At 46.9% G+C, this 26,531-nt stretch overlaps 1 protein-coding gene across 2 annotated transcripts in view; it reads left to right on the top strand.

The window, feature by feature from the left end:
- Window positions 1–26,531, top strand: part of LOC123993221 (slit homolog 3 protein-like) — a 240,699-nt gene that overhangs the window by 48,924 nt on the left and 165,244 nt on the right. The window lies entirely within an intron of this gene.

The raw sequence follows: 26,531 nt of genomic DNA, 5'->3' as shown, positions 1-26,531 counted from the left end.
CATTCTTTATTGTGACCACAATGCCACAAAAAGTTTGTATCTACCTTTCCAATTACTTGTAGAGTTTGGGATTAATTTGATTAATATTATGGTGTTTCTATTCCAAGGAAAACGAAAAACCCTCCGGGTTTCCATTCGGATGGAGTGGACTATATGGTACTGTACTACATGAGGGTCGGGAGTACAGTACTGTGCTATTTAGCTAAAGAATACAGTGTCCTGTGGGAGACCGGGGTTCAATTCCCCAACGGGGAGTTGCCCTTGTAAATAAGAATTTGTTCTTTACTCACTTGCCTAGTTAAATAAAGGTTACACTAAGAGAATAACATTTCTACACCCTAATTATTTAATTGTAGTCTAACCAACACCCAAACGGAGATTTAGAAATCTCATTGATTTATCAAGACCAGTCCCCATGCTTGTCTCAGAGCAACGTGGAAAGTTGCTAAAATAGTTGTAGGCTAAAATAGTTGTGGGCTATTCTAACTTCAATATGCTCTTCAAATAAGACCTACACCACTTTTAACAGTAAATTACTCAACACTAATGAGACTCAAGGTGGCTATGGTAGACCTACAGTGTATTGAAAAATATGCCAATGATTACATATAGAGGATTGGAGGATATTTCTGTAATTCAGTGATATTTATTCCCAAAGTAATTTGTTATGGATCCATAACTAAATAAACATCGGCATTTTGAAAGAGTATTTTTATCATTATTTTATTAACAAAAGCATAAAGATGCCATTATTAGTTACATTGTTTTAGTTTGAACGTGCAGACTGGCACTAAGAACAGTGGGAACGTTTCCCTCGTCGTTTTATTTAAAACATTTAAACATTTCACAGTACAGTCAATAACACAATAGAAAACTCTGTATATAGTGAGTGCAAATGAAGTAAGGAGGTAAGGCAATAAAAAGGCCATAGTGGCGAAGTAATTACAATTTAGCAATTAACACTGGAGTGATATATGTGCAGATGAGAATGTGCAAGTAGAAATACTGGTGTGCAAAAGAGCAGAAAAACAAAAACAAATATGGGGTTGAGGTAGGTAGTTGGATGGGCTGTTTACAGATGGGCTGTGTACAGCTGCAGCGATCGGTAAGCTGCTCTGACAGCTGATGCTTGAAGTTAGAGAGGGAGATATAAGACTCCAGCTTCAGTGATTTTTGCAATTCGTTCCAGTCATTGGCGGCAGAGAACTGGAAGGAAAGGCTGCCAATGAGGCGTTGGCTTTGGGGATGACCAGTGAAATATACCTGCTGGACCGCCTCCTACGGGTGGGTGTTGCTATGGTGACCAGTGAGCTGAGATAAGGCAGAGCTTTACCAAGCAAAGACTTATAGATGACCTGGAGCCAGTGGGTTTGGCGACGAATATGGAGTGAGGACCAGCCAACGAGAGCATACAGGTTGCAGTGGTGGGTAGTATATGGGGCTTTGGTGACAAAACGGATGGCATTGTGATAGACTGCATCCAATTTTCTGAGTAGAGTGTTGGAGGCTATTTTGTAAATGACATCGCCGAAGTCAAGGATTGGTAGGATAGTCAGTTTTACGAGGGTATGTTTGGCAGCATGAGTGAAGGAGGCTTTGTTGCGAAATAGGAAGCCGATTCTAGATTTAATTTTGGATTGGAGATGCTTATTAGTGTAATGCCCCTTAAATATTTTGGAGATGATTTCGTTTTCAAATAACGTAAAATGAGCAAGAAAAGGCCATTCTTGAACATGGGGTGAGACAAATTTGTAAATAAAGCCAGTAATTTATAATGATTTATTGACGTTTTTAGAGGGAGAAAAACCTAAAATCTACAGTCATCTCATGGGCCTCCCTGTCGAGGCCGGCATGGGTATTGAACCAGCATCTGTAGCAACACAGCTTCCACTGTGACCGTTGCACCACTTACGCACTGTACAACGTGACTGGTTCGGAGTGGCCTACAGTACTACAGTAAGAGCAAAAATAATCCTAACAAAATAAAATATTTAAAACCTTATGGAACAACAGTTTTAGTACAATCGTGCACAATTATCAGTTTCTATTTAGGTTTATGTCGCCCATTCTTTGTCAGTTAGAGACACAGTAGGACCCAAAAGCATAATCAGTGCTCTAACTCCCACTTGCGCTGGTCTGGAACAATGAAGTGATGATGCAGGGTACCACAAATGACCTCTAAATCCCGCAGCGTAAGCTCGCAAATGTTAAAGGACTGTATTCAGACCCCTTTACTTTTTCCACATTTCTTTACATTACAGCCTTATTCTAAAATGTATTTAATTGTTTTCTTCCCCCTCATCAATCTACACACAATACCCCATAAAAACTGGTCCATATTAAATTACATAAATATTCAGACCCCTTACTCAGTACTTTGTTGAAACACCTTTGGCAGCGATTACAGTTTTCCTGGGTATGATGCTACAAGCTTGGCACACCTGTATTCGGGGAGTTTCTCCCATTCTTCTCCGCAGACCCTCTCAAGTTCTGTCATGTTGGATGGGGAGTGTCGCTGCTATTTTCTGGTCTCTGCAGAGATGGTCAATCGGGTTCAAGTCCGGGCTTTGGCTGGGCCACTCAATGACATTCAGAGACTTGTCCCGAATCCACTCCTGCGCGGTGTTGGCTGTGTGCTTAGTCGTTGTCCTGTTGGAATGTTAACCTTCACCCCCAGTCTGAGGTCCTGAGTGCTCTGGAGCAGGTTTTCATCAAGCAAAATACTTATTTTCCACCATAATATGCAAATTAATTGAAAAAATGTGATTTTCTGGATTCTTTTTCCTCATTTTGTCTGTCATAGTTGAAGTGTACCTATGATGAAAATGACAGGCCTCTCTCATCTTTTTAAGTGGGAGAACTTGCACAATTGGTGGCTGACTAAATACTTTTTTGCCCCACTGTAAACTGAACAAATTCCATAGACATGTATTAACAGAAATTGAATAATGTGTCCCTGAACAAAGGGGGGCTCGTCAAAATAAAAAGCAACAGTCAGTATCCGGTGTGGCCACCAGCTGCATTAAGTACTGCAGTGCATCTCCTCCTCATGGACTGCACCAGATTTGCCAGTTCTTGCTGTGAGATGTTACCCCACTCTTCCACCAAGGCACCTGCTAGTTCCCGGAGAGTGAGGGCCCTAGCCCTCACCCTCCGATCCAACAGGTCCCAGACGTGCTCAATGGGATTGAGATCCGGGCTCTTCGCTGGCCATGGCAGAACACTGACAGTCCTGTCTTGCAGGAAATCACTCATAAAATGAGTAGTATGGCTGGTGGCATTGTCATGTTGGATGAGCCTGCAGGATGAGGGTACATGAGGGAGGAGGATGTCTTCCCTGTAACGCACAGCGTTGAGATAGCCTGCAATGACAACAAGTTGATCCTGCTCCAGAGTACAGGAAACGGTGTAACGCTCATTCCTTTGCCAATAAATGCGAATTCGACCATCACCCTTGGTGAGACAAAACCGCGACTCGTCAGTGAAGAGCACTTTTTGCCAGTCCTGTCTGGTCCAGGGACGGTGGGTTTGTGCTCATAGGCGATGTTGTTCCGGGGATGTCTGTTGAGGACCTGCCTTACAACAGGCTTACAAGTCCTCAGTCCAGCCTCTCGCAGCCATTTGCAGTCAGTCTGAGCACTGATGGAGGGATTGTGCGTTCCTGGTGTAACTCTGGCAGTTGTTGTTGCCATCCTGTACCTGTCCCGCAGATGTGATGTTCAGATGTACCGATCCTGTGCAGGTGTTGTTACATGGGGTCCGACACTGTGAGGACGATCAGCTGTCCGTACTGTTTCAATGCTCATCCATATATTTATATGTACATATTCTTAATCCATCCCTTTACTTAGATTTGTGTGTATTAGGTAGTTGCGGAATTGATAGATTACTTGTTAGATATTGCTGCACTGTCGGAACTAGAAGCACAAGCGTTTTCGCTACACTCGCAATAACATCTGCTAACCATGTGTATGCGACCAATAACATTTGATTTGATTTTGATTTGAGACTCATAGCAAAGGGCCTGAATACTTATGTAAATAAGGTATTTCAGTTTTTTATTTTAATACATTTGCAAAAAAAAAAAAAAACTGTTTTCACTTTGTCATTATGGGGTATTGTGTGTAGATTGATGAGGAAATATTATTAATTAATCTATTTTAGAATAAAGCTGTAATGTAACAAAATGTGGAAAAAGGGAAGGGGTCTGAATACTGTCCGAATGCACTGTATATGAACATGACTGGGCATTCTCAAATATCTGTATCCATGCATCATCATTACCAGCGTCTCCCAGGACTTCCTCACAGTTGTTTATTGATATGTTTTGTGTCATCGGGGAAAAGCGTCTATCAACCCTTGATACAGTTTGGAAATCAACTTTGGAGGTTTGTTAGACTGCCTTAAAAATAGCATCTGGCTTGTTCAGTGTTTGCTGGACAGAGAGAATGAAATGTTGTACCTGCAAAAAAAATCACCTCTTTCACAGACTGGCATGACAAATAATTGTCTTGGTGTACATTCATACATTATATTATCCCAAAAAAGAATCAATGGTTCAATAAAACTAAATGACCAGTATTCCCAGATCCCAGACTGTGGCTGTAAGTTTAAACTGCTGTCCCGTGGCTCCTGTAGGTCTATCCATCAATTCAAGATGGAACTTTTTATAATTCACTGAATATAATGCTAAAATCACTCCATAGACTGGTCCTCCCTGGCTGTCTGACCCTGCTGGGGCCCCTGTCACCATCTGATCCTGCTGGGGCCCCTGTCACCATCTGATCCAGTGGGGACCCCTGTCACCATCTGACCCTGCTGGGGCCCCTGTCACCATCTGACCCTGCTGGGGCCCCTGTCACCATCTGACCCTGCTGGGGCCCCTGTCACCATCTGACCCTGCTGGGGCCCTTGTCACCATCTGATCCTGCTGGGGCCCCTGTCACCATCTGATCCTGCTGGGGACCCCTGTCACCATCTGATCCTGCTGGGGACCCCTGTCACCATCTGATCCTGCTGGGGACCCCTGTCACCATCTGATCTCCTGCTGGGGACCCCTGTCACCATCTGATCCATTTGCAGGGGACCCCTGTCACCATCTGACCCTGCTGGGTTACAAGCCCTGTCACCATCTGACCCTGCTGGGGACCCTGTCACCATCTGACCCTGCTGGGGACCCCTGTCACTATCTGACCCTGCTGGGGCCCCTGTCACCATCTGATCCTGCTGGGGCCCCTGTCACCATCTGACCCTGCTGGGGCCCCTGTCACCATCTGACCCTGCTGGGGCCCCTGTCACCATCTGATCCTGCTGGGGACCCCTGTCACCATCTGACCCTGCTGGGGACCCCTGTCACTATCTGACCCTGCTGGGGCCCCTGTCACCATCTGATCCTGCTGGGGACCCCTGTCACCATCTGATCCTGCTGGGGACCCCTGTCACCATCTGATCCTGCTGGGGACCCCTGTCACCATCTGACCCTGCTGGGACCCCTGTCACCATCTGATCCTGCTAAAACATGATGAGCATAGTTTTGTGTACTGACTGCAGTAGAGGGTGCGGTCAGCATTTCTTCTATTGCGGCATGGTCAGCATTTTTCTTGCTGCGTGTGGGAGCATTTAAGTCATTTAGCAGGCTCTTATCAGACAGACTTATGACATTGGGATTCAAATATTTTGTTGTCCCACTTAAAAGGTGGGGTTTAGGTGCGGAAGGTGGTGTGTGCTGTCCTCGTCATTCTTGCTTCCAGTTCAGTAGCCATACCAGTGCCCTTGTTTGGGTGTAGATCAGGTGTGCGTGCACCATGGTCCTCAGTTAAGCCAGTAGAGTAGGCTATAGCCTGGATGAGTTGAAGGGGTTTAATGTATAGCCTATGTATACATGGGCGTAGAAGCACGTGGCAGTTATCTTTCTAAGGAAATGTACTTCCTAAATAGGCCTATGATCAGGTTATAGTCTACTGCATTGCCTAGATATAGGTCTAAATATTGATCACCCATATTTCTCCATCTGAAAATCTTCCCGCCCCTAAAAGGTAGGCTATAAAAATAGCTCAAGAGAAATTGCAAGTCTCTCCAACTCTGCTCTCTTTAATCTACATCTCACATTTTGGCTGAAATAGCCCAGTAATACAATGTACAATTCTCTGGTAATTTAACCAATTTCTTAAGTTATGGGTGTGGGTGGGAGTCGGACAGAAAGCCAGAGCGTGTGGGTGGGAGTCGGACAGAAAGCCAGAGCGTGTGGGTGGGAGTCGGACAGAAAGCCAGAGGGTGTGGGTGGGAGTGGGACAGAAAGCCATAGGGTGTGTGTGGGAGCCGGACAGAAAGCCAGAGGGTGTGGGTGGGAGTGAGACAGAAAGTCAGAGGGTGTGTGTGGGAGCCGGACAGAAAGCCAGAGGGTGTGGGTGAGAGCCGGACAGAAAGCCAGAGGGTGTGGGTGGGAGCTGGACAGAAAGCCAGAGGGTGTGGGTGGGAGTGGGACATAAAGCCAGAGGGTGTGGGTGGGAGTGGGACATAAAGCCAGAGGTGTGGGTGGGAGTCAGACAGAAAGAAAGAGGGTGTGGGTGGGAGTGGGACATAAAGCCAGAGGGTGTGGGTGGGAGTGGGACATAAAGCCAGAGGGTGTGGGTGGGAGTGGGACATAAAGCCAGAGGGTGTGGGTGAGAGTGGGACTTAAAGCCAGAGGGTGTGGGTGGGAGCTGGACAGAAAGCCAGAGGGTGTGGGTGGGAGTGGGACATAAAGCCAGAGGGTGTGGGTGGGAGTGGGACATAAAGCCAGAGGGTGTGGGTGGGAGTGGGACATAAAGCCAGAGGGTGTGGGTGGGAGTCGGACATAAAGCCAGAGGGTGTGGGTGGGAGTGGGACATAAAGCCAGAGGGTGTGGGTGGGAGTGGGACATAAAGCCAGAGGGTGTGGGTGGGAGTGGGACATAAAGCCAGAGGGTGTGGGTGGGAGTGGGACATAAAGCCAGAGGGTGTGGGTGGGAGTGGGACATAAAGCCAGAGGGTGTGGGTGGGAGCTGGACAGAAAGCCAGAGGGTGTGGGTGGGAGTGGGACATAAAGCCAGAGGGTGTGGGTGGGAGTGGGACATAAAGCCAGAGGGTGTGGGTGGGAGTCGGACATAAAGCCAGAGGGTGTGGGTGGGAGTGGGACATAAAGCCAGAGGGTGTGGGTGGGAGCGGGATGAAGAAATCGGTCCTGCACAGACCTCTACTGTGCTCCAGGACAGTGAAGCCTGTAACGTTAGATCTGTTTATTACTGTGTCAGTGTGAAAAGTAGGGAATTAGCTATGGGAAAAGGATCAATATCAATCTTCAATCGGTTGGCCGATTGTTTCATCGTTTGAATCAGGTCAAGTTTGATTGAGGCAAAAAGTAATACCTTGTGGACTGTAAACCAACTTTTGGCCAGCTCTCTCTTTAAAGATCCATTAACTGGCGAACTTCTGAAATGGGACAGAACTAAGGCTACAAATATTTACATACTAACAACTGCTGCTAGATAGTGTTATGTGGTGGGTGTTATTACTCTTTGACAGATAACTAGAGGCTACAGCTGACCTGGCTGTGGAAGCTACTCACTACTGTAGATTATTCATTCACCTCAGTCGAGAGGAGATGAAACATTAGCTGATGTTACATGTCAGGTTACAATACTAGCTCAGCACTGCGAATAAACACTAGTTTATTCAGCAGTTAAACAGCAGTTACCTTGCTAGCTACATCAGTCAACTAAAGAGTAGCCATATTCTGCTAAGCTTCCTTTTACAACTCGGTGAAAGAGCGCAACACGTACACACTATGCTCAACTGTCCCGTGCTGGCCCAGTCAGCCTTCCAGAAGCGTTGCCTTCACACAGCCTGTCAGCCCGCTCGTCCTAAATCCTGTCGGATAAACACTCCAAACAGCCTATCCGACCGCTCGTAGGTGTCTGCATGGTCCTAAAGCACACCGTTGCCTTTTTAAAAAAACACACATTCCAATGATAAAACTGGAGGGGACAAAAATGCAATTTCAGAATGTGGGGGGGAAATATCCTGATGCCAATTAATTTCCAGCAATATTTCCCCTACCTGTCTGGTGTGTGTATCACTCCATGTGTAGCCAGTTGATGTGATAGCCTCTTGTGGGTTGACAGAAATACTTTCCCCAAAACCTTCTCCATTAGATGTTAAATGCAAAGAAGGCTGACCTGGCAGGAGTATATCATGAGTAGGTATATCATTTGTATCTATTATTTGTCATTTGCAAACTTTGCCATGAAATGATATATATATATATATATATATATATATATATATATATATATATATATATATATCAGCAGCAGCAGCAGTAAAGAACCATCACTAGACTGGCATATTAGACAGCACAGCTAGATGCGCAATTAAAGGGCCAGATGTGCAATTAAAGGGGAATTACACAAACACATATTTTTGGTTGTTTTCTTCCAAACCAAAGAAATGTGTCTTCAGATGTGATTTAAGCATTGACATGGACACAGAACATCCAACTCTGTTGTTTTTCTATGAACAATTGTAATTTTGAAAGTGAATTTAAAAAAAAATAGCTGTCATGCAAGAAAAGGTTGGAGACCCATGTTCTAAGGTAACATTAATATGGTAGCTACTGTAAGCCTAAGAGCTCCTGTCTAGCTATGGTTCAGCTAAACGGCAGCATTCAGCTGCAGCCAGCACAGTTCTGTGAGGACACAGAAATTATTTTGTTTGGCTAGCTAGCTTGCTAGCTAACGTTACCTAGCTGTGTAGCCTATATTATAATATGAATGTCACTGTATGATAACATTACTGTACTTTTATATTCAAATAAAATGTATGTTAGGGATTCATTATTGATATGCTAACATTACTTAATCATGAAGCATGCTGTTAATGTTAGTGTACTGGCTAGTGGCTACTGTGATATTTACGGATATTTACAGTCAATTTGAGCTGCAGATCACAAATGTTGTGTTGCCAGCCATAACGAAAGGTAAGGTCAGGATGTATTGCGAATTGAAAAGTAGAAATCTCTTTCGCCACTCTGCTCTTCAAACTCTTCATCGCTCGTAGTGGGAATAGGGCCTAAATGTGTCAATGCTAATCAAACACTGTTGCCAGGGAGAACTTACGATAACGTCCTAGCCTACGGGGTCACTGAAGAACCCTAGAAAGCTGTCGTCTTACTTTATCGTCACTTTCGCATTTCATCATTTGCTGTAGCATTCCTGGGGCAGAAGAATAGCCTCGTAAAAGTGTTTTTTTTTTGTTTTCTTATTGCCGAGATGATGTATTTGTTTTTTCCTCATATGGTGTTCTGTGAGGGGACTCCCTTGAAAGAGCTTTTACAGGCTCCCCATACGTCTGTCCAGGCTTTCTTCTGCCAGTGCTGGGGTGTCCCCCACTGGGGGGTCTAGCTGCAGTGAAAGCAGTAGCTGAGTAACTGACAGCTGAGATTGGAGAGAAGTGAAGCAAACCACTCTCACAAAATGGGATGTCATTTGTTTGGTTTACTCATGGGTCACTCAGTTATTTCTAATCTGTCCTGATGCGTCCTTACTTGGGATTGACAGCTAGTCGAAAATCATAATCAAGCAGTGTTTTTGTTTGTTTCTCCCCCAGATTTAGGTTTAGTTAGGGCTCAATGTGTTGATGCTCTAGGAAGGAGTCTATTCTTGTTGAGGTGAAACGCTGTCCTGGGGCAGTGTGATTGGCACCTTAGCCAACTGGAAGTAAACTGTTGGGTCCCCAGGGTGCCACCGCCTGTTTCCAGAGTATGCTGCCAGCCAGTGTTTGTGTGTATGTTATTGTGTGCGTGTCGGTGTGTGCGCGTGAACGCGAGAGGTGTGAGGGCCTCCTTGCCTGCAGTTACCCCAGTGCAGAGTGTCCCAGAGCACCTCATCGGCCCCCTCATACAGCCAGGAGAGGAATCACACTTGACAGCCTGCAGCACTTCACTTTGTTCCCATAAGGCTACAAGCCACGTCTAACTCATTTCTCGCCATTGAGCAGTAGAGAGTGTCTACAGCGATAAATACTCATCTGAGATCATTATTATCTTTGGTTACATTATGGCATTTTGAGGGCATGCACAGATTCACTGTTTCATCCCTCTCTCGCTCTCTACCTCACACATATTCTCTCTTCTATCTCACTCTCCCTCTGTCCACACACACGCACACGCACACACACACACACACACACACACACACACACACACACACACACACACACACACACACACACACACACACACACACACACACACACACACACACACACACACACACACACACACACACACACACACACACACACACACACACACACACACATGCTTACACTCACTCACATTAATCACCAGAAAAATGCCCTGGGTTCCAGTAATAACGAACTCTGGTCTTAAGTAGCAAAGGACCCACTTTTCAATAAATGAGCCCACTCAGTCCGGAAGGGCTTTTGAGTGTAGAGATGAAAGGCTCTTTGGAGAGCCTATATTAATGAAATCTGCTGAGTGAAAGCTGAGATGCCTTCCCCGGCTGGCTGGCTGGCTGGCTGGCTGGCTAGCTGGGCCTGGGCCCCTCACCTGGTTACATTCGGACTCCTGCCTCTCCTGGGCCGCTGGCTTCAAGGTCACTGCAGTGCAACCAAGCACATCCAGAGACGCTTCCTCTTCCACTCAGCGCCATCACACACAAACACACACACAGGTTTATGCATGCGGGCACACATAAATACACACGCGTGTTCACACACTCAGACACATATTTTCATACATAAACACAGCCCAAACACACTTCATGAACTAAATAAACAACGATACACAAGCTAGTCAAAATGCTAAGATCCACACTGGTCCCCATCGCCTATTATAAGTCCACTCTGGTCCCTGTACTGGTAATATGAAAAACTTTCTGTTATGTTTGAAATCCCACAGATTTACTGTATGTATGAACAACCTCCACATTAAGTACCAATAGCTTCCTACTACTGCACAGAACCACCACTGTAATTAATATAATGTCCCCTTTCTCACTGCGTCAAGATGGCCCAAGTTGACGTTTCGGCTTCACATCCTTCTTCCGTGTATAGGTACAACTCTTTTTAATCGCAAGAAGCGTTTATGCGACAACTTTTTTGAGTTCGGGCCCATCCCGTTTTCTGCTTATCTGGTTTCACACCAACCAAACGCGATGGTCCGCTTTCAATTATACCATGTTCCCTCCCAAAGACAACCCTGCATTGGAACACATAATGGAGGGACAAACCACCTCAGCAGAGAGCACATTACAGTCCCACACTACTCCCAGTGACACAGCTATTCAAGGCACTCATTTAATGCAGTTATAAATAAAGTCCTGTAATCAGAAAGGGCAATTACCTTGTAAACCTAATTATCCAAATCACAACTCTGTTTGTTGTAGTGACGGTTGCTACTCAGCTAAGTTGCACAAGGCCTTTGCTCACAGGATTCAGAGGATTCTGGGGGGGGGGGACAACAGTTTGCACTTTTGGAAATAAGATTCTACAGCACAACTTGTGTGTGTTCATTCTTAAGTTAATTCTTAAGGAAAAGTCTGTGCTTTACTAGCATCGTCTCCTACTAGCTCATAGGTCTTAGTCCTGCTGTGTCCAACCCCCACGCTCTTACTTTGAATCTCATCTGATTTTATATTCCTTTATATGACTATGTACCACTATTACATGGAGTTAAGTTTAGTCTTCGTGCACGCTCCATAGGTTTGAGGTATTTTAAGATATGGAGGTCGACAGGGGTTCCTCTGTCTCTATGACTTATTTAGTGAGGAGATGACAGCACAACCCTGCCTGGCCCTCTCCGGAAGCGTGACCGGCTTTATGTAAAAGAACATTGACAAGCCAGCAGCCGAACGGTGCTCTTCAAGCTCCAAGGCTTCAACCTAAGGGGCCCCGACTGCAGATGGAGTAGGCTGTAGTGCAGACAGAGACAGAATGCTCTGCTCCTGGGGAGTAAGGGCTGGACACACACACACACACACACACACACACACACACACACACACACACACACACACACACACACACACACACACACACACACACACACACACACACACACACACACACACACACACACACACACACACACACACACACACACACACACACACACACACTGGAGACCGGAGGACAGGACAGCAGGGCTGTTGACATGTTCTGAGATGAGGGTTTCCTTTGAGGCTAAGGAGAGGGCCAGGAGAGGCCCAGGGGCAGCCATGCACAGCGCCTTGAGTGCTGTTTTAGGGGTGAGGTCAAGCACAGGCGGCAGGGGATTTGACAGGAGGTAAAATAGGAGCCCCACGGTACTTCTCCCCTCAGCATTGACCCACGCAGCCATTTGTCTGTTTGCATGCTATGGAGTGAAAGGGAGAGGGAGAGAAAGGAGAGAAAGGAGAGAGAGAGAGAGAGAGAGAGAGAGAGAGAGAGAGAGAGAGAGAGAGAGAGAGAGAGAGAGAGAGAGAGAGAGAGAGAGTCAGCATTTCAGGTCCACTGCTTTCTCTGGGTCAAGGCCACTTGGCTTGGTTACGTTCCGTCATTTTGTGGAAGTGGCTCTACTTAGTTTTTATGGCTGTTTGTCCTCATTGAACAACACAATACCAGAGGTCTGTGTCTCTGTGATAATTAAGGTGTGTGCAATGCAGTTAACCACGTTGATGGATGGCTCAGAGTCTGAGACGCGGGATGGTTTCCCAACCCCTTGGCCCTGTATCTTTCTCTTATTTTTCTCTCCCTCTCTCTCCTTCCCAGCCCGTCCCAGACCCAGACACTCTGTCTCTCTCTGTTGCCTGTGGGAGACCCCATCTCCTCCTCCAGCCAAACCCATCTCTTCTGACATTTGTTTCAAATCAAAACTCCAATCCCATTTTTTCCACTTCAGAACCTGCAATAATAGTATTAACCTTTGGTAGAGTCCGCTCAACTCTCTCTCTTATCAACACTGCTAGACCCTCTCCTCTTACTCCAATGTAATACCATCCTTTGGGGAGTCTATTGGGTTTGCTGTAAGCCTGTGGTATTATCTTTGAAGGGCATGGCTTTGGTTTCTTCCGGTGGCTTTTGTCTCGTGTCTGACTCTATCTTGTCTATCATGGAGGAGAATGAGTCTGTATGCATAGCCATCAAAGTAACACAACACAATTTGAAGCCTATACATCGTTAGTTGATAATAATTCGGGAAGGCCAGTAAGTCTTATCTCAAGGCACACAACACAGACAGAAAGCTCAGACACAATTATACACCGTTTCTCTGCCATGTTGTGTCTTTGTTTTGAATGCCTCCCTTAACACTTTAGGTGGCACACACACACACGCATACACACACACACACACACACACACACACACACACACACACACACACACACACACACACACACACACACACACACACACACACACACACACACACACACACACACACACACACACACACACACACACGCATACACAAACACACGCATACACACACACGCATACACACACACGCATACACACACACGCATACACACACACACACACGCATACACACACACGCATACACACACACGCATACACACACGCATAAACACACATGCATACACACACGCATACACACACACGCATACACACACACACGCATACACACACACACGCATACACGCATACACACACACGCACACGCACACACACACATACACAGATACACACACATGCATACACACACATGCATACACACACACAGACACATACACACACGCATACACACACACACACGCATACACACACACGCATACACACACACACTTACACACACGCATACACACACACGCATACACACACGCATACACACACACGCATACACACACGCATACACACACACACATACACACAATATTGCTAAATAACAAGACGTCCAGATTGTATTGTTACTCATTTGTAAGTGTCTCCTCTTCAATAAGAACGACTGAAATGATTTATCCACAAACGTTATATCAGCTTGATCCGAATGCAACGTATGAGTGAGGACACAGTGGTCAGACATTCTCATCCAGATGAATCCAACCAGATGAAATGCAACACCATCAATTAATTTCCTCTTGGAATATAACTTACCAATATAACTTACCAATATAACTTACCAATATAACTTACCAATATAACTTACCAATATAACTTACCAATATAACTTACCAATATAACTTACCAATATAACTTACCAATATAACTTTCACTGAACAGCTCTGAGGAGAGAGAAATTAAATAAAAACTGATATTTTTCCTTATGGCCGACAAGGAAATGCAATCACTTTTACTGGGCTTCTCTTGTTAAAAAAGTACCACTGTTATTTATACAGGAGCTCCTAATTGAACAGACCATTTACTCTGTGTTTGACCTTTTTAAACCTGCACCCATTTATGATATAACTGGTTCTTAGGGAGAATGGAGTGGTGGTGTTATATTTTGGGGGTTTGGTACGCAGGAGTTCAGTGTGATACAGAGAGGGATAAAACCTTCTCCGGTCATTACTTAGCGAGGAGTCTTGGGTAAAAGAGGCCTGTTTCCTCTCCCCTCTCCCCCAGTTTGTTACCCAATCTCCCCTCATCGTGTGGGCTTCTGGGCCCCCCCCCAAACCCACCAGCCGAGCTGCTGCTGGAGCCACTCAAATAAGGAACCTTGTGGTCTTTGAGAAAAGTCTCCTGTCTGGAAGCTCACAGACTATGGGTCTATGTGTTTACTCTTACAACAGAACCATCTGTCCATGTTTGCCTGTGTGTGTGTGTGTGTGTGTGTGTGTGTGTGTGTGTGTGTGTGTGTGTGTGTGTGTGTGTGTGTGTGTGTGTGTGTGTGTGTGTGTGTGTGTGTGTGTGTGTGTGTGTGTGTGTGTGTGTGTGTGTGTGTGTCAGCATATTGGTGTCCATGGAATTATACAGTATGTGCATCTCGTGGTGAGTAGAAAATAACGACGCAAACTGTGAGTGTGTTTTTGCAAACTGTGAAAACTGTGAGTGTGTTTTTGCAAACTGTGAGTGTGTTTTTGCAAACTGTGAGTGTGTTTTTGCAAACTGTGAGTGTGTTGTTGCAAACTGTGAGTGTGTTTTTGCAAACTGTGAGTGTGTTTTTGCAAACTGTGAGTGTGTTGTTGCAAACTGTGAGTGTGTTTTTGCAAACTGTGAGTGTGTTGTTGCAAACTGTGAGTGTGTTGTTGCAAACTGTGAGTGTGTTTTTGCAAACTGTGAGTGTGTTTTTGCAAACTGTGAGTGTGTTTTTGCAAACTGTGAGTGTGTTTTTGCAAACTGTGAGTGTGTTTTTGCAAACTGTGAGTGTGTTTTTCTGTTTGGACGTGTGTCCCTTCGCACACTGGACCACTGACCCACGTGGACGGCGGTGACTAAACTAGAGTTCGGGGGTTCTCCTCTTCTCTCGTCTCCGCTGCTCGCTGCCAACAGGAGGCGGTGATTGCCAAGGCATCCTCCCTGCTCTGATTCCTCTCTCTCTCTCTCTCTCTCTCTCTCTCTCTCTCTGGGCTCTAATCACAGCTCTCTGCAGCACTAAATAGGCGGGTAGGAAGAGCACACGCAAGGCTGTGGTCCCGAGCTCACCAACTGGGACTGGACTCCCCCGATACTGCGCTTTTAGTTCCATAATGCTCGCTTAGCCCTGCTGCTTGCCTAATGTGCTTGTACACACAAACACAACATAAGCCTATTCCCAGCCAGAGCTTAGCCTAACATGCTGTACGCACTGCCTCCCACATACACACATGATCAGAGGCATACTCACACACACACACACACACACACACACACACACACACACACACACACACACACACACACACACACACACACACACACACACACACACACACACACACACACACACACACACACACACACACACACACACACACACACACACACACATACAAACACATACACACACACACACACACACGACGACGATAGCCACACATAGAGAACAGAGGGGACAGAGCAGCCAGTTTAAGTACACACGTACGCCCACTTCTTCCTTGCTGGAGCTGGCTGCAGGGCCATGAGATTGGGCGTTCCTCCTCCTCCACCCTCACCACCACCATAGGGGCTCATGGGACAGCATCTATCGCCACGAAGACGTCTGTCACAGAGTCCCACAGCGGCGAGTGCACCACTCTGCCCTATTCACCCCACAGAGAACTCAACTCCCAGCCCCCTCTTGAGTACAGTGCAGAGAGACCTGCACACAGTCCATACACATTACCCAGAAGAGCTTGTGCTTGAAGAACAGCATATGTCTCTAGAATTACTCTCATTTGGAACGGAGAAGGGGGAAAAAAATATCAATATAAAAAAGCTCTCTCTCTCTCTTTGTACTGTGTTGCCAAGTCCTGCCTGGTTGGGTGGAGAGGTGACTCTGACTGTGCTGCAGTCAGCTCCAATAAGAAGAAAAAGGCTCTGTGCCTGTCTCTCTCTCTCTCTCTTTCCCTGTCTCCATGTCTCCATGTCTCCATGCCACGTCTTCTGACGTGTATGCAGCTCCGCTGGCTACCATGGTAATGACAACAGGTCTCTCCGCAGTCAGATAATCAGATAGAGGCAGGGAAGTCTGTGCCAGTGAGTCACACCCCTGCCTTTGACTCTGAGCGGCTCTTAGGGGCCTGAGAGGGCTGTTGGAGGCCAGGCCCCACCCTCTCGCCGTACCGAGAGAGAGAGAGAGAGAGAGAGAGAGAGAGAGAGAGAGAGAGAGAGAGAGAGAGAGAGAGAGAGAGAGAGAGAGAGAGAGAGAGAGAGGAGAGAGGGAGAGGGAGAGGGAGAGGGAGAGAGAGAGAGAGAGAGAGAGAGAGAGAGAGAGAGAGAGAGAGAGAGAGAGAGAGAGAGAAAGGAATCAGGCACGACTTTAATATCTGCTGGCCCCAGGGTGTATTCACCAGCTCAGGCCCTGTCCATATGTTTGGCTAACCCCTCCATAAAACTACCCAGCTCCTATCATCATCCCAGGCACGTAAATCTGGTTGCTTGGCATCCCGGCCCTGGGCCGTCCGGAGCAGCGCGGGGATCAGACGCCAGACCTGCCTGGATCTTCATGGAAAAGATGTCGCATGGTGTGTGGTACCCAACTAGCCCAACCAAAATTTGAGCTTTAGTATAATGCAGGGGTATTTAAATCTTACCCCAATCTGGAGTACTGCTGGTTTCCTGTTCTACCTGACAATGAATTGCACCCACCTGTCCCAGCCAAGTCTAAATCCCAGATTAGAGGGGAAGAATAACAAAACTGGAACTAGCTTTGAGGTCCAGATATGAATTTGAGGGTTCTTGTGCAACCTATTCTATTGAAAATGTCCCAATGACCAACTTGAACCCGTGTTAGGGACTTGGTGTTGGGATCGCCCGGCCTCATCCTCCGTGGTCTCCTGTGCGGTTGAGGCCAGTAGTATTTTAAAGGATCAACCTGATTATGTGAGAAGAGGTCATTGCGTATATGCACACGTTTTCCATTTGAATTTCACTTCACTCCCCTCTCTCACCCTTAAATACCACATCCCACAATCCAGCTCCCCATAGACCCTCTTTGTCCAAAAAGCAATTCCCTCTCATCCGCTTTTAACTGTTGGGCGCGAGTTACACAGCCAGAGGACAATCGTGGAGACCAGCCGGACAGGCTGCTTTGGGCCCTCGCTGTGTCGGCAGCTGTGTCCGCAGCAGGCCTCTGAATGGAGGCGCCTCTCCCCGACGACTAAAGACAGAAAACAACATTGAACGAGTGGGAAGTAAGTGGCTCCATTCTTGGGGCCCTGATTTTCTTTTTCCTGCTTGTTTGTTTTTCAGATGGGTTCTATAGAGAAGCTGCCAGCTCTCGTTGAGTTGCCTCTGCTCTAATGAGCAAGGGGGGAGGTTTCTCTCTGTCAGAATGTGGAGGATTTGTTCACCTTGCCGGTCACCCCCTCCAAAATCACGCATTGTTCCCTTTTCCCTCCATTTCCCTCCACTAAAGACTCCCAATGGCAAAGATTTTCAATGGCTCTGAGTTTTAATCCGAGTACAAACTTCCCCGGCAAATGATTTTTCCTTTGGGCTGTATGGGTGGTGGAGGGGAGAGTAGAGGAGATTGTCCTGGTGTTGTTTGCTGGTCTGCTGAAGCAGCGAGCCTCATTAAGTTAGGCATGTCACAACACAGGAAGGCTCTGGGCCTTAACAAATGGTGATTGTGTTGCACCGAGGGCTGCCAGGTGTGTGTATTGTGCAAGAAAGCCTCAGTAGTAGCGACCGGCAGTCCGCGAGGGACGGCTGGAGACTGTTGTTGCCCACAAGTGTTTCTGCCGACTCGATTAGCGCCATCATCGAGTGAAAGCTGGCGTGAGTGTGTCATTAGGTCAGACATCGTGCCATCTTCTGTCTGTCTGAGACGAGAGGCTAGACAAGAGTGACTGTCCTTTCCGATGTACTGTATGATCCACTTGTTATTGCCCAACAATGGACACGTTGCCCCCGGTTGTCATAACAGCAAATGGGCAAAATAACTGTCACTCCTTGCAGCCTCTTCACATTCACCTGACCATAGAATGCCATATTAGAACTCTAGAATGGACATGATCAATTAATAGGATTTCTGTGTACCTAATACCCTCTACCACAGAGGTCTATGAGGCTTTTCGATCAGTCACCAAGTGTTCCGTGTTGGTTTTGTGTTGAGAAACAACAGGAAGAGCTGCATTTTTATTGCTGAGTCTTCGCATATAGAATGGCAGAAGGGGCACATTGGAGAGTTTGAACGACACCGAGGAGAGAAGGCCGGACATGTCAGTAGCAGTGGAGTGCGGCGGCGCATCCGATCAGCACGAGGTTATTTACTGCACAGAAGGATGAGAAGGTAGAGCAGGATGGAAAAGGGCCTCAGTAGTCATGACGGAGTAGAAAGTGCAGAGAGGGGGGAAAAAACAGGATTGCAAATGACAAGCTGGGGACAGCATGGGGACCTTAGGGGTTGTGAATTGTTGGAGAGAGATTGAGTGGAGTGGACTGGATGAGAGGAGAGAGAAGGGCAGGCTAGAGCCTTGAGTGTTCTAAAACTCTTTATGAGGCTCTGGAAAATGTATTGGGGAAAGAAGAGGAGAAAGGGGGAAGGGAGAAGATATGGGTTAAGTAAGAAAGGAGAGCGGAGGTATGGGCCAGAGGAAGAGGAAGGAGATGTGATGGGGGTGACGGAAGTATAGAGAAGTGGGGTGGAGTGGGGGATGGAGAGGTTGTGTTGAGGTACGCTGCAGGCCCCATGGTGCTCTATCCAGGTACGGTGCCCTGCCCAGCAGCCCGTGTCGTTGTGTGGCCCTCTGACCCCCTCTGTGACCCCAGGTGCCCTGCAGGTGTGCTGCTTATGCACCGCCCCGGAATGTGGCCCCACGCTGAGAGATACCGATCAGCCACCACATTCCACACAGCCTGGGGCGGGGATGGGGGGTGGGGGAGGACAGGGGGGTTGTGGGTGGGGGGAGATGGCGGGGGAAGGGACAAAGGGCAGTTCTGTCAGAGAGAAAGGGGGAAGAATGCACCCTGCTGCAGCTCCTTCCCAACCCGGGCTGACCAGAGTAATATTGGTAAAGGGGGAGGGTGGGGGGAGACAGAAGGAGGGGAGGGGGATTTCCGCTGCCACACCCCACTTCCCCGACAGACGGACGCTGCCTGCCTGCGAGTGCAAACAGGTGTCCGCTGTCAAAGAGAGAACTGTCTGGCATCTGGGGCACAATCCCTGTGTCTGTCCCAACCTGATGCTGCCAACTGACTCCAGCTGCAAGAAAACACACAGCGGACCCAAAGAGCTGTCATGTGCACAGAGATGAGATATGCAGGCTAAAGAAACACTGTCGGCCAAACGATGAAGATTCTGTCGTGCGATATTTAGTTTGGGTGTTCACTGTCTTCACGGCCTTCTGCAGGACGTCACTGTATTATTTATGACACATCTCTCATAAGATAATCGTTCTTGGATGTATCCGGACCCTCCAGGACTCATCCTCTGTTATGTCAGGGGTGTGTGGAGGAGAGGAGAACGGTACGGGGCTAAAACAGCAAGCAGACAAGCCAAAGAGATGAGCGGTCGGTCCCATTCCCCACTTTTATAACTCCTGTTAAAATTAGTGGCTGGCCTATCTCACTGCCAAGAACACTCTTTTTAATTCCAATAACATTAATAAATTCATTCCCATGTCCTCCTCCTGTGGAATGATTCGGGGGATCCGAGGGGCGAAGAGTCCTTCACTGTGGAATGGAGAAGCCTTAATTAAAACCAAGTGGCCATTGGCAGCCATCACCCCCATCCTCTCGCTCTCTCAACTGTCAGCAGGATTGTAATTCTCAAAGGTCAATTGAACGTGTCGGGCTTAGGATTTCTCTCCACTCCTGCCATGCAAATGACATCGGACTGCACGCTGCGATGGAAAGGTCTGCTTTCTAGGCAGTATTAGATATAGTAAAAAATGATACTCTAGTGGGGTGAAAATATCCAGCTGTGAAACGCAAGAAAGTGCGGCAAGTATTTAGAGGAATCATTTGAGGATGTTGTTGTTGTTGTTTAATGTCTTGCTCAACTGCACGGGCCCCCTACATCCCTCTCCTTGTTGAGGCAGCTAGCATTGAAGGAGTTAGAGACTGTCGAAGGCAGTTAAAGTCAGTCGGAGCAGAGTCAGTCTTGGTAAATGTACCCCGGAGCAGTGAGATGACCTGCTGTGACACTGAAACACATTCAAAGGAATGTGAGTAATGTCTGTAATGCTCTGGTTTACAACGGCTCTCTCTCTTCCAAAATCCCCCATTGCTGTGGGAAGGACACAACAGACAGATAGAGGTGGTTAAAAGTAGAGAAAGCAGGCGCAGGTTCATTAAGTGAATGAATAAACCATTGTGTATTTGTGAAACGCATGCATGATCTTGCAGAGACACTGTAAATAATACATGAGGCTCCCCCCTAAAGCTGCAACGCAACATCTGTGTGTGTGTGTGTGTGTGTGTGTGTGTGTGTGTGTGTGTGTGTGTGTGTGTGTGTGTGTGTGTGTGTGTGTGTGTGTGTGTGTGTGTGTGTGTGTGTGTGTGTGTGTGTGTGTGTGTGTGTGTGTGTGTGTGTGTGTGTGTGTGTGTGTGTGTGTGTGTGAAAAATGTCTCATCCTATAAAAACACTAGATTCCCAACATCCATTCCAAGTCCAAACATGGAAGATCTGTGAGCAACGCGAGGCTGATCACATTGTTATTTCTCCAAGCCAGTCACTTAAATATTAGCTTTGTGCATAAACAAACAGGGTGTTGAGGAGCAGTCCTGTTGTGATGATGTCGGTGGGTGTCTCCATTGAGAGGACAGACATTTTGGCCGGGCGGTTCATTTTCCTGTGAGAAAATAAACAGGGGTGAGCTGGTGTTGCTACGGCGCTCAGCTCCTTCACAGAGCTGCGGGTATAAAGGGACTGGACTGTGAGGACAATAGGAGAGGTCATTCCTCATTACGTCTATAAGCCTAATGGACAGAGAGCACAGGCTGGCTGCGACAGCACCAATACACTTGCAAGAAGTCACGTCCTGTAGAGTCCGAGCGTTGCTTAGCTCCACTAGGTCTAGGGTTGCACAATTCCAGCAACTTCCTGGTTGGAGGATTCTGAATTTCCTGCTTAATCCCTCTATATCCCTCTAGGTCTATATGCTAAAGAAAGCGAGAGAGAGGTGTGCTGGATGCAGCTGTTAGATATTCTTTTGATTTCTGTAAACATGTAATCTAGTTTATCCTGTTTGTCAAAAGTGGGTATTGGTTTCCAAAAGCTGTATACATTAGCGTCTACGTATATTCTGTAGGCCTGAATCTAATTCACACCCATTGGAAAACAGTAGGTCTTATTTCATCCCTCACTGACTCTGTCTACTCTGTCTCTGTCATCATCACAGCTTGACTGGCGGATTCCCACTACAGCCCAGACGGAGATGTGATGGTCAGGGTCTATCGGATGTGTTTGGCTTGTTTTAATGTATTATTCATCCTGATGATGAACCCGCTCATGCATCTCGTCACCCGGACGTCTATCACAGGATACACTAGCATCACACACTGTGGGCTGTAGCACTTAGGTGTCAAGTGTATTTTCAGTCACCCCGGACGATGGCTATAGAATCCCACATTCCTCTCTGCCACCCCATTCTCCTTCCCATTCTCCCAGCCTTTAGACTATGGGTACATCCCAAATGGCACCCTGTTCCCTATATAGTGCACTACTTTTGACTAGAGCCCTATGGGGACCAGAGCTCCTAAATAGGGAAGAGAGTGCCATTTGGGACTCAACCTATAACAATATGGGTGGGGGGGGAAGAACCGGGTCATACTCGTTTTACTCTCTCCTGGTTGTACAGTCAGCCAGTACATGTGTGTACACCCCCCCATCCTTCCCATCCGCCCCTCCAAAAGAGACAAAAGCGTAAATCTTTCACACAAACATGCCATAAGATAGACAGCGTCTATGGGGCTTTTCTGGGAAAAGGAGTCATGATTCTTGTGATGCTGTGGGGGGATATCGAGGGTGGGTTGAAGGTCAGGTCTTTTAGTCATGTAGTTAGTCAACGCTCCGTGTTTACACTTTCACTTGGTGTCATGTGACTTAGTACATGCCAGTACAAGACACACACACACACACACACAGTCCCAATAGGCTATACGATCCTCCTACTCTCTTACAGAACCTTATGCTCTATTATCATAAACACAATTTCCTGTTGCAAGTCCGTCAATCCAATCTCTGCTTCCTCTATCTTCTCCTCCCTTCCTCTCTGTCTGTCATCGCTACACTCTAGTTAGTTCTCTCTCCGTCCTCCTTCTGGGCATCCATCCTTTGTGTTTCCATGGATCCCTCGAGTTTCCATGGTAGCCTGTGCGTCTGGGAGAGAGAGAGGCTGTGCATATAGATTGTTAATTACAGTCAAACTCCAACACAGGGAGATGTGATTAATGGAAATGTGATCCATGGTAGATTTCAAAATCAATATGATTAAACCTTAATTCGCTCTGGATTACCCCTGCCTCAGTCTCGGTTTCAGTTAGGCGAGCACTGAGAGAGAGAAGGAAGTCGAGGCATCAGTGGCTTCGGTCTTTGTGGGTCGCGTCTAGCTAACTATGGTGTTCAGTATGCATTGGGGTCTTGAGTTCTAGATTGGAATTGGAGTTGGGTTGGATACCCCATCTTTTGTTGATCAATCATATGATCGGATGCCTGCAGAAAAGGTGATCAAAAGCCTTCAACCTGTTGATTCACCAGACAGAGCCTATTGAGAGTTTGCTTGCTGAACACATCTGCCAGAGAGGTTCTCTGCTCAGCAATAATTCACGGAGTGAAGTCCCACCGATGTTCACATAGAGGAAGAACATTATACAGCCCATGTAGGAATATATGCAGCGTTATGGGTGATGAAATTGGCAGTGGACTACTTCTCTCGGTCAAACAGCACCGTTCCCATTAGATTATTAGTGATTTATTCAACGCGGCACCGAAGTTGACGAGGTCTCTTAGTTTGATGGCAATCTTTGTTTGGCCAAGAGAATAATTGCCTTTGAACTTGTCAGTGGAGCCGTTCTGTGAAGTTATTGCATTTGGGGGTTCAATTGGAGGCTTTGTTGAGCTCCTTTCAAGCTCTTGTGCGCACAGCGAGCTCGTCTCTTCTTCCTGTGTGTCTGAACTGTGAAGCCAGGGGATTGATCTCGCTGTCTGTGTAGAGAGAGGTGTCAGCGTGTTTGCACGCACGCACACACACACACACACACGCACACACACACACACACACACACACACACACACACACACACACACACACACACACACACACACACACACACACACACACACACACACACACACACACACACACACACACACACACACACACACACACACACACACACACACACACACACACACACTGGTGTGTGTCAGCGAGTACACACATCCTCTTCCATCAACACCTCCGTGTGTGCACTTCCTCCTCACTGATTGCATCTGCAGATTGAACGTGTCTTCTTCTCTCCTGTGCCTAGCGGCCGGGTGGACTGAATCTTTCTCCATCAGATAGCCACCGGGAAGCAGTGGAAAGAAAGGCCGTCCCACTGGAACAATCCCAGACCTGGGAGGGGCCAGAGAGCTGGACCTGAGGGCAGTGGAGCAGAAACTGGATGCATCAGACAGCTGGACTGTCCTACAGTCGTAGGATGAATAGTGTATTATCACTATAGCCATAGAAAAGAGCGTACTCTTACAATAACCACCTGTATATAGAATAGAGGTCAAAGGCGTTCCAGGTCTGGGATAAAAGTTCAAAAAGCTAATTAGTAAGTAAAATGTGATCATTAGTCTTAACTGCTTTGTAGAGATTGTAAGAGGGCCAGTGTTTTGTCAAGGAGCAACCTCTTTGTCTCCTCCACTTCCAGGAAGCGGAGTTGAGTGGTTAGGAGGTGTGTGAAAGGGAAGAGGATGGAAGAGGGTTGGAGAGTGGCCCCCTCGACGACCGGGCTAAAGGGGGGCTAATTGAGTGGAACCGGAGACTCTGTGAGACTGGGATTAGGCCAATTGTAAATCAGGGCCCAGAGTTAATGAGAATGGGCTGAAAGTGACACTTGACTGATACATGGCCGTAATTGGACAGGAGGAGCTTTTTTTAGGCTTTGAAGACATAGCAGCCGGTTGCCGGGGCGAGTTGCCTTTGGTCCACGAGAGTGGTCTCCCTGACCCCTTGACCCTGTTGGTTTCGACACCCACATAGCTGAGTGTCACCGGGCAACCTGTCGTTACCGAGTGCCCTCTGGCATCCCCACCAATCACAGTTTAGTGTTAGGTGTCATGTGGGATGGATGCTTCGGCCAGTAATTATAGGCTGTTGGTCTAATTTATGTTTGGCTGATTGCTATTGGCTCTGAATGATATGAAATCCATCTGCTACTTTCAGTCAACTGAATTGTTATTTTGGAGGTACACTACCTAACCAAAAGTATGTGGACACCTGCTCATCGAACATCTCATTTCAAAACCATGGGCATTAATTTAGAGTTGGTCCCCCCTTTGCTGCAATAACGGCCTCCGCTCTTCTGGGAAGGCCTTCCATTGTGGGGACTTGCTTCCATTCAGCCACAAAAGCATTTGTGAGGTCGGACACTGATGTTGGGAGATAGGCCTGGCTCGCAGTTGGCATTCCAATTCGACCCAAAGGTGTTCAATGGGATTGAGGTTCGAGCTCTGTGCAGGCCAGTCAAGTTCTTCAACACTGATCTTGACAAACCATTTCTGTATGGACCTCGCTTTGTGCACGGGGGCATTGTCATGCTGAAACAGGAAAGGGCCTTCCACAAACTGTTGCCACAAAGTTGGAAGCACAGAATCATCTAGAATGTTATTGTACTGTATGCTGTAGCATTAAGATAACCCTTCACTGGAACTAAGGGGCCTAGTCCAAACCATGAAAAACAGCCCCAGACCATTATTCCTTCTCCACCAAAATGTACAGTTGGCACTCTGCGTTCTGGTAGGAAGCATTCTCCTGGCATCCGCCAAACCCAGATTCATCTGTTGGACTGCCAGATGGTGAAGCGTGATTCATCACTCCAGAGAACACATTTCCACTGCTCCAGAGTCCAATGGCGAGCTTTACACCTCTCCAGCCGGCGCATGGTAATCTTCATCTTAATTGCTCCTAGACGTTTCCACTTTACAATAACAGCACTTACAGTTGACCAGGGCCGCTCTAGCAGGGCAGAATAACAGCACCAGGGCAGCTCTAGCAGGGCAGAAATTTGACGAACTAACTTGTTGGAAAGGTGGCATCCTATGACAGTGCCACGTTGAAAGTCACTGAGCTCTTCAGCAAGGCCATTCTACTGCCAATGTTTGTCTATGGAGATTGCATGGCTGTGTGCTTGATTTTATACACCTGGCAGAAACCGGTATGACTGAAATAGCTGAATCCACTCATTTGAAGGGGTGTCCACATACTTTTGTGTATATAGTGTAGTTTGAAAAACAGCTTAAGGCCTAATCACTAAACCTTAATACTTCATTCATCACTAATGACTTTGCATCAGAATCAATGAAGAGACACTTCTACCTTCAGTTTTTTTCAACAAATGGATCATAGAGGCCAAAAGCATTAACCCAGGCTAATACAAACTGACTAGACAAAGCCTTGGCAGATTACAGTTGAGTTTAAAGACCGAGAGGAAATGTCAATCACCTGAGGCCTGCAGTTCTCTCCAACACTTTCCATTCTCTTATGCCTTTTCATGTATTTTCTTTTTCGGAAGATTTCCCTGGCTTCGGCTTGCTACCAAAGCTGTTTTGTCAGTTTTTCGTTTTTCTTTCTTAGTAAAACAATGTTTACTTTGGCTCACTCTCGCTCTCTGACTCTGTACCGACTCCAGCTCATGTTGTTAAGTGTATGACAGATGAGCTATGTTGTAGCCTAGCCAGACGTTGTTGTAGCCTAGCCAGCCCAACGTCTGTCTGTCCCTC

Source organism: Oncorhynchus gorbuscha, linkage group LG13 (assembly GCF_021184085.1).
Source record: "Oncorhynchus gorbuscha isolate QuinsamMale2020 ecotype Even-year linkage group LG13, OgorEven_v1.0, whole genome shotgun sequence".
NCBI lineage: Eukaryota > Metazoa > Chordata > Actinopteri > Salmoniformes > Salmonidae > Oncorhynchus > Oncorhynchus gorbuscha.
The sequence above is the reverse complement of the archived record's forward strand: the minus strand, read 5'-3'. Positions and strand labels throughout refer to the sequence as shown.